The following is a 6,791-nucleotide window of genomic DNA, read 5'->3' as shown; positions in this document are numbered from 1 at the left end:
GCTGAGCATCTCTAATCGAAAAATCTAAAGTACGAAATCCAAACACTGCCAGTGCTAACAGGATGTCGTGGTGAAGTCCACTGTCCAAGAAAACTGCGGTGGGCCTGGGTGATAGCACACCTGTAATTCTAGCCCCTGAGAGATAAGAGCCGGAAGATGAAGAGAATTCCAGGCTTGAGTGGCCTGAGAGAAGGAGAGAGAACAGAGGGAGAGAGGAGAGGGGAGAGGGAGGAAAAGAGAGATCGAAAAAATACATTGCTGAAGATATTGTATCAAGTTACATTTGAGCTATGTGTATTAATTTAATGTTAGGCTTGGGTTAGAGTCCAAAGATACCAAATTATGTATATGCAAATATTACAAAATCCTCAACATTTTGGGTCCCAAGCTTTTCTTTTTCTTGACTTTCCTTCTCCCCATGCTTTGAGATGAGCCCTGGCTTGTCTGTAACTCTGTAGAGCAGGCTGGCCTCTAACTCACAGAGATCTGCCTGCCTCTGCTTCCTGCCAAGCTTTTCTGATCAGGGATTTACAGCCTATAGTACTTACCAACTATTTCTGCCCCTTGCTCAGTAACCTTGTACAGCTTCCTGTGGCCTGTTCAGCTGGGTGTAAACCTCTCCGCATTCTAGGGTAGGAGATCCATGACAAAGTCAGTTCAGTACTGGCTACAGAAAGCCTTAAATTCTTGCATATCTGTTTGAGCTCTGAATCTGTCCTTTTAGCTTGGTGGTTCTCAGTCTTGGCAGAACATTAGAACTATTCTTGTAGCTTTTCAAAACCACTCAGCTGGGTCCGCTCTAGCCTTGAGAGTATCCCTTGAGCCACAGTCTGCATGGAAGCCATCTCCCCTAGGTAGAATCAATCCCCAGCCTGGACAACCTGACAAGTGCACATTGTAACATTCCATCAGGCACCGACTGAGGACTTCTGCTTGCCCAGGAATTATGGGGAGCAAAGGCTTCCTCCTAGCTGCCATTGAGAGTCTGATATAGAAAACAGTTGCTAAACTGGGTGTGATGTCTTCTGCCTGTAATCCCAGCATTCAGGAGGCTGAGGCAGGAAGACCACCAAAAAGTTCTAGGTCAGCCTGAGCAACAGAGTGAGGTCCAGGCCAGAGTGGGCTGCAGGATGTGAGCTAGTCTCAAAAAGACAAAAAATAACAACAACAAAAGCTTGCTAAAAATGCCAACCAGACTAACCAAATTTTGAAAAGATTCAAACACCCTGTCTCAGGTACATGGCTTTCTGCTAACTGTCCAGACTTGATGATGTAGCCTGGTTCAGTAAGAAGAACTGACTGGTTTATGGCCATCCTGCAAGGGAGAATTCTTTATTACAGAAAACCCAGTCTCCACAGCATCCAGAATTCTTGGGCACCAAATGACCTGTCTTAGGCATTCCTACCCTTGGGTGATATGGTGGTGTACACATTAAGAGGGAAGAAACTGAATTCAGAGGGTGTGACTTGCCTTTGGTCCTATGACCAGTCAACCACAAAACAAGATTTTGAACTGGAGTTTGGCTTATTGTACCTGGAGTGCTGTTTCCTCTGGCCCACTGCCAGTCAGGCTGTGCAGGTGCCATGGAGGGATGAGGATGTGCCTCAATGGTACAGTTGCTTAGCATGGGCGAGATGCCGGGTTCCATCCCCACCATACTGAGAAAGCAATGTAGACCCTAGAGTTCACACCCAGGAGTATCTCACTGGAAATGGATGTGGTAAGGACATCTGCAGCCTCAGCACTTCGGAGTCTAAGGCCAGGCTGGGCTACATAGTAAGACAAAGAGGACAGGAAGAGAGAGGAGGTGGGAGGGCAGTGGAAGAGGAGAGCAGAGGAAGGGAGGGGAGGCATAAAGGAAAAGAAAAGAGACAGGAAGGAAGGGCTGTGTGGGGCAAGACTCTGAAGAGAGAATGCTTGGGCAATGTGCAGTGTCGGTCAGTATAGAAATGAAGTGAGAATAGCAGCGCGTGGCAGTAATGTCCCAAACAGAGGTGGAACAGCCAGGCACGGTAACACAGCCCAAGACAGGATCATTGTCTTTGGTTTGAGCTCAGTCTGGGCTACAAAATAAGATGCTACCTCCAAAAGAAGCCAACCCGAGGGAGCTGGGAACGCAGCTCAGTCACCGAGGATGCAGCTAAGTTGACAGCGTGCTTGCCTCAAATGCACGAAGCCCTGGATTCCACCCGGCACCTTATGAGCCTAGCGTGGTGGTTCATGGTGCACACTTGTAATCCCAGCCCTTGCAAGGCATAAACAGGAAGACTTCAAGTTCGAGGACAACCTGAACCCTAAGGTGAAACTGTTTCAGAAAACCAAGGCCTGCGATGCTCAGCATGTGCAAGGGCCCGGGCTTAATCCCCCAGTGCAAAAGAAAAGGGGAAGGGAAGGAAGGGAAACACACACCCACACAAAACATGGGGGCCAGCATAGCAACCTAATAACTAAATGTGGAAGTGACCCAAATGTCCGCCGGTTCATGCCAGACAACATTGGGGGAATCCATCTACACAACACGCCACAGAATGGTCCCTGAACTGTGAAAAGAACGAAGTACCAACACATGCTCTAGCACGGATAAACTTCAAAGCTGCTACGCAAAAGCTTCCAGATGTGAAAGGCCATGGATTCTATGATTCCTTTATGTGAAATGTCCCCAGAGGCAGATCCATAGAGACAGTAAATAGATTGGCGGTTGCCTGGGGACAGGAGTAAGCAAAGGAACACAAGGTTTCTTTTGGGGTAGTGAAAATGCTCCCGAATTAGATTATGGTAATGATTGCATAATTTGGTAAATCGCTGGATTGTACACTTGAAACAGATAGATTTTTGGACTGTAAAGTACACCTCAAAGCTATAACATAAAACAAAAAATAAATACAAATCGAGGCCTCCTTTACCTAGTCAGTATATTTTCCTCCATCTCTGCATACTAGTTCATTCAGCAATGGCCCAAGGATTTGTTGAGTCCACTCTCTAAGCTGGGCACTGTGGGACGTGCTTGTAAGTTCACTCTGTAAGCTGGGCACTGTGGGATACTCCTGTAAGGCTACTCTGTAAGCTGGGCACTGTGGGACACTCCTATAAGTCCACTCTGTAAGCTGGGTACTGTGGGATACTCCTGTAAATCCACTCTGTAAGCTGGGCACTGTGGGACACTCCTGTGATCCTAGCACTTGGGATCATGAGGCCTGAGGATCATGAGTTTGAGGATAGCTTGGGCTATATTGTACTGTCAGGCCAACCTGGCCTATGTAGCAAGAACCTGTCTCAAAAACAAACGAAACAAATGTTATAAAATAGGTAACACCCTGATCTCAAGGAATAAGAGATACAAGAAGAGCTAGGCCATGGTGGTACATTCCTTTAATCCCAGCACGTGGGAAGCAGAGGCAGGCAGAGCTCTGTGAGTTTGAGGACAGCCTGGTCTACAGAGCGATTTCCAGGACAGCCAGGGCTATTACACAGAGAAACCCTGTCTTGAAAAACTAAAACCAAAGAGAGGGGTAGGGGGAGTAGAATTCCCTTAGAACAATTAAGGGAAAAGATGATTGTCTTAGTCCATTTTGCCTTACTATAACACTATAACAAAACACTGGAGCCTGGGTATTTTATAAAGAAAGTAGTGGGGGTGGCACACACTTGTAATTCCAGCACCCAGGAGGCTGAGGCAGGAGGATTGCTACAAGTTTGAGGCCACCTTGGCTTATGTAGTGAGTTTTGGGCCTGTCAAAGCTATATAATAGGACTTATCTCAAAAGGAAAAGGAGGATAAGAATGGGGGGATCATGGAGGAAGGAAGGGAGGGAGGGAGTGAGGGAGAGAGGGAGGGAGGGAGGGAGGGAGGAGAGACAGAAAGACAGACAGACAGACAGACTTACTCTGACCCACAGGTCTCTTCATAGTCAGGAGACTGCATCTGGTGGTTTCTGGTGAGGGCCATTGCTTTCCAAGCAGGGTAGAAAAAAAAAAATGGGTGTGTGAGAGATCACATGGTAAGAGAGGGACCCAAGGAAGTCAAACTCAATTTCTAGGCCTGCGGCAGCCACCTCAGTCTATTCTCAACAAACCTGTGTTGGGGGCTGGTGAGCTGCTCAGCAGGCAGAGGTGCTTGCTGCTAAGCCTGAATACCCAAGGTTTGACCCCTGGCATCTACACGGTGGAAGAGAATTGTTCTCTGACCTTCACATGCTCATGATGACATTTAAATGCCCACTCACAATGAATAAATTCATGTAATAAAAATACACACACACACACACACACAAGAAAAACACAAAAAAAGTGTGTTGGGCTGGGGCTGCTTCTCTGTAGCAGAGTACTTGTTTTGCAGGCATGATGCCATAAATTCAACCCCCAGGCCTTAAAAAAAAGTGACTATACTTACCTGGCAGGGGAGAGGGGAGATACTATGAAAGGTGGTTTTCTCAGGGCAATTTAATCATTGCATTCCAGATGTGCTGACCTCTGCCATTTTCCCAAATGAGGGAAAGTAAGTTACAGTTTGTGGTAGTGGTACTCTCTTTCCTATTACATTAAAATAATTTAAGTTAAAAGGATTTTAGCTGGATGTGATGGCACACGCTTTTAATCTCAGCACTCAAGGCAGAAGCAGGTGGATTCCTGTGAGTTTGGGGCTAGTCCAGTCTACATATGCAATCCAGGCTAGCTGAAGATACTTAGTAAGACCCTGTCTCAGAGGAAAGAGGGAGAGAGGGAGAGAGGGAGAGGGAGAGAGGGAGAGGGAGAGGGAGAGGGAGAGGGAGAGGGAGGATACCCCTTTAATCATCAAGAAAAGCAAAACACAGTCCAAGGAGACACCAGTATCAGTATATACCCATCTACAGTGAAGGTAGAAACAAGGTAAAATACACATACTGGGATAACGTGGCCTAGCTGGAATTCCCACACACTAGCTCACAAAGCTGAACAGGACTCTATGACTTATCACTTCCCTTTTTCAGAAGACATCCAGCCAACTGGGGTGTGCTCATATACTCACCAAGATACATCTGTTCGTCAGCTTTGCATTACTGTAACAAAACAGCTGAGATGGTGGATTTATATGGAGGAAAGATGTCTTCAACTCGTGATTTCAGTCTGTGGTATGCTGGTGTCACTGCTTTCGGGCCCTCTGGTGGTACCATTCATCATGGTGGCGACGGGAAGCACAGGGAGAAGGGAGAAAGAACCAGGATCCCAAGACCCCCCTGAAAGCCCAACCTCTTCCCAATAGACCTCAGCTCTATGGTTCCCCCAACTCCAAGGAGTGCCACAGGCTGTCACCCTAGCTTTTTACCCATGGACCTTTGGGAGATACTCACCCAAACCACAGGACATGTCAGCAACATTTACAGCAGATCGTTCATACTTGCTCCAAACTGGAAACAAGCTGACATATGTGAACAGAGGGATGTACACACTGGGATGAGTTCAGAGAAGGGAGAACTCCACTCATTGAGAAAGAACAAAGCACCGCCCTGGGACAGAAGGACTCCCACAGATGGACCGTGGGTCAAAGGAAGCCACGCTTTCAAGAATGTATGCGAGGTGACTCGACTCAGGAAATTTCTAGCAGTCGGGATAGTGGCTAAGTGGGGGACAGAGTTGAAGATGACGGTACCACTGCAGGGCATCCAGGAAGGGTTCTGACACAGCTCTCTCCTTGCACAGAGTCCAAGCTAACATCTAATTCTTGCTTTATCTCCCTCAGGTTCCCCAGTTCTGGAATTACAGGTGCGTGTTCGCACCACATTCCGCTAGTTATCTACTTTTAAAATGAGTACATTTTTTAAATTAATTAATTAATTTATGTGCTTGTTTGTTTATTATTGTGTGCGCACGCACGCTCACGTAAGTGCATGCTGAGGCACAGCTGTGGAGGTCAGAGGTCAACATTCTGCAGTCAGTTCTCTCCACCCTGTGGGTCTTGGGGTTTGAACTCAGGTTTTTAGGCTTGGTGGCCTACCTGCTGAGCCCTCTCACCTGTGCATATGTAGTGTACTTCATCCATCCCATCCTCACCGGTACATGCTTTTGTAGACCCTGCATTTTAATGCAGTTTGCTAGACAAACAACAAAAAAATACTGTCCCTGCATCAAAGAACTTAAAATGGTGTCATGGTCTGCTTTCTGTTGTTGTGATACAAACAAACAAACAAAAAACATGTCCAAAAGCAAACTGGGGAGAAAAAAGGTTTATTTCAATTTATAGTTTATGATCCATCACTGAGGGAAGTCAAGGCAGGAACTCAAGGCAGGAGCCTGGATGCAGAAACTGAAGCAGAGGCCGTGGAGGAGTGCCGCTGAAGGGCTTGTTCAGCTTGTTTTTTTTTTTTTAATTTGCCCCAGGACCACCCACCCCTGGCATCATCTACAGTGGGCTGGGCCCCCCTGCATTAATCATTAATCAAGAAAATGTCCCACAGACTTGCTTTTAAGCAGTCCAATGGAGCCATTTTCTCAATTGAGAGTCCTTCTTCTCAGATGACTCTAGCTTGTGTCAAGTTAGCACAAACCTAGGCAACGTAGTGGAGATGGCAGAGAGTCACCAAATGGATTTATCTATGCACTTCTGTCATTAAGATTGCCACATATCACAAATGACGTAAGATGAATGGATATGTGCATATTAAACACAATTCTACTATAAACACAAACATAATGGGGATATATACTTCTTTCTTTAAGGTTTATTTTACTTATTTAAAAAGGACTCCCTGGCCTGAAACTCACTATGTAGATGACGCTGGTCTTGAACTCATAGAGATCCCCTTGCCTCTGCCTC

At 46.4% G+C, this 6,791-nt stretch overlaps 1 pseudogene; it reads left to right on the top strand.

Moving 5' to 3' along the window:
• Positions 1-4,383: 4,383 nt before the first annotated feature.
• Positions 4,384-4,534, top strand: LOC114693250 (annotated as a pseudogene).
• The last annotated feature ends 2,257 nt before the right edge of the window (positions 4,535-6,791 follow it).

The sequence above is a fragment of the Peromyscus leucopus genome, chromosome 8b (assembly GCF_004664715.2).
Source record: "Peromyscus leucopus breed LL Stock chromosome 8b, UCI_PerLeu_2.1, whole genome shotgun sequence".
NCBI lineage: Eukaryota > Metazoa > Chordata > Mammalia > Rodentia > Cricetidae > Peromyscus > Peromyscus leucopus.
This window is presented reverse-complemented; position numbering and strand designations above follow the sequence as displayed.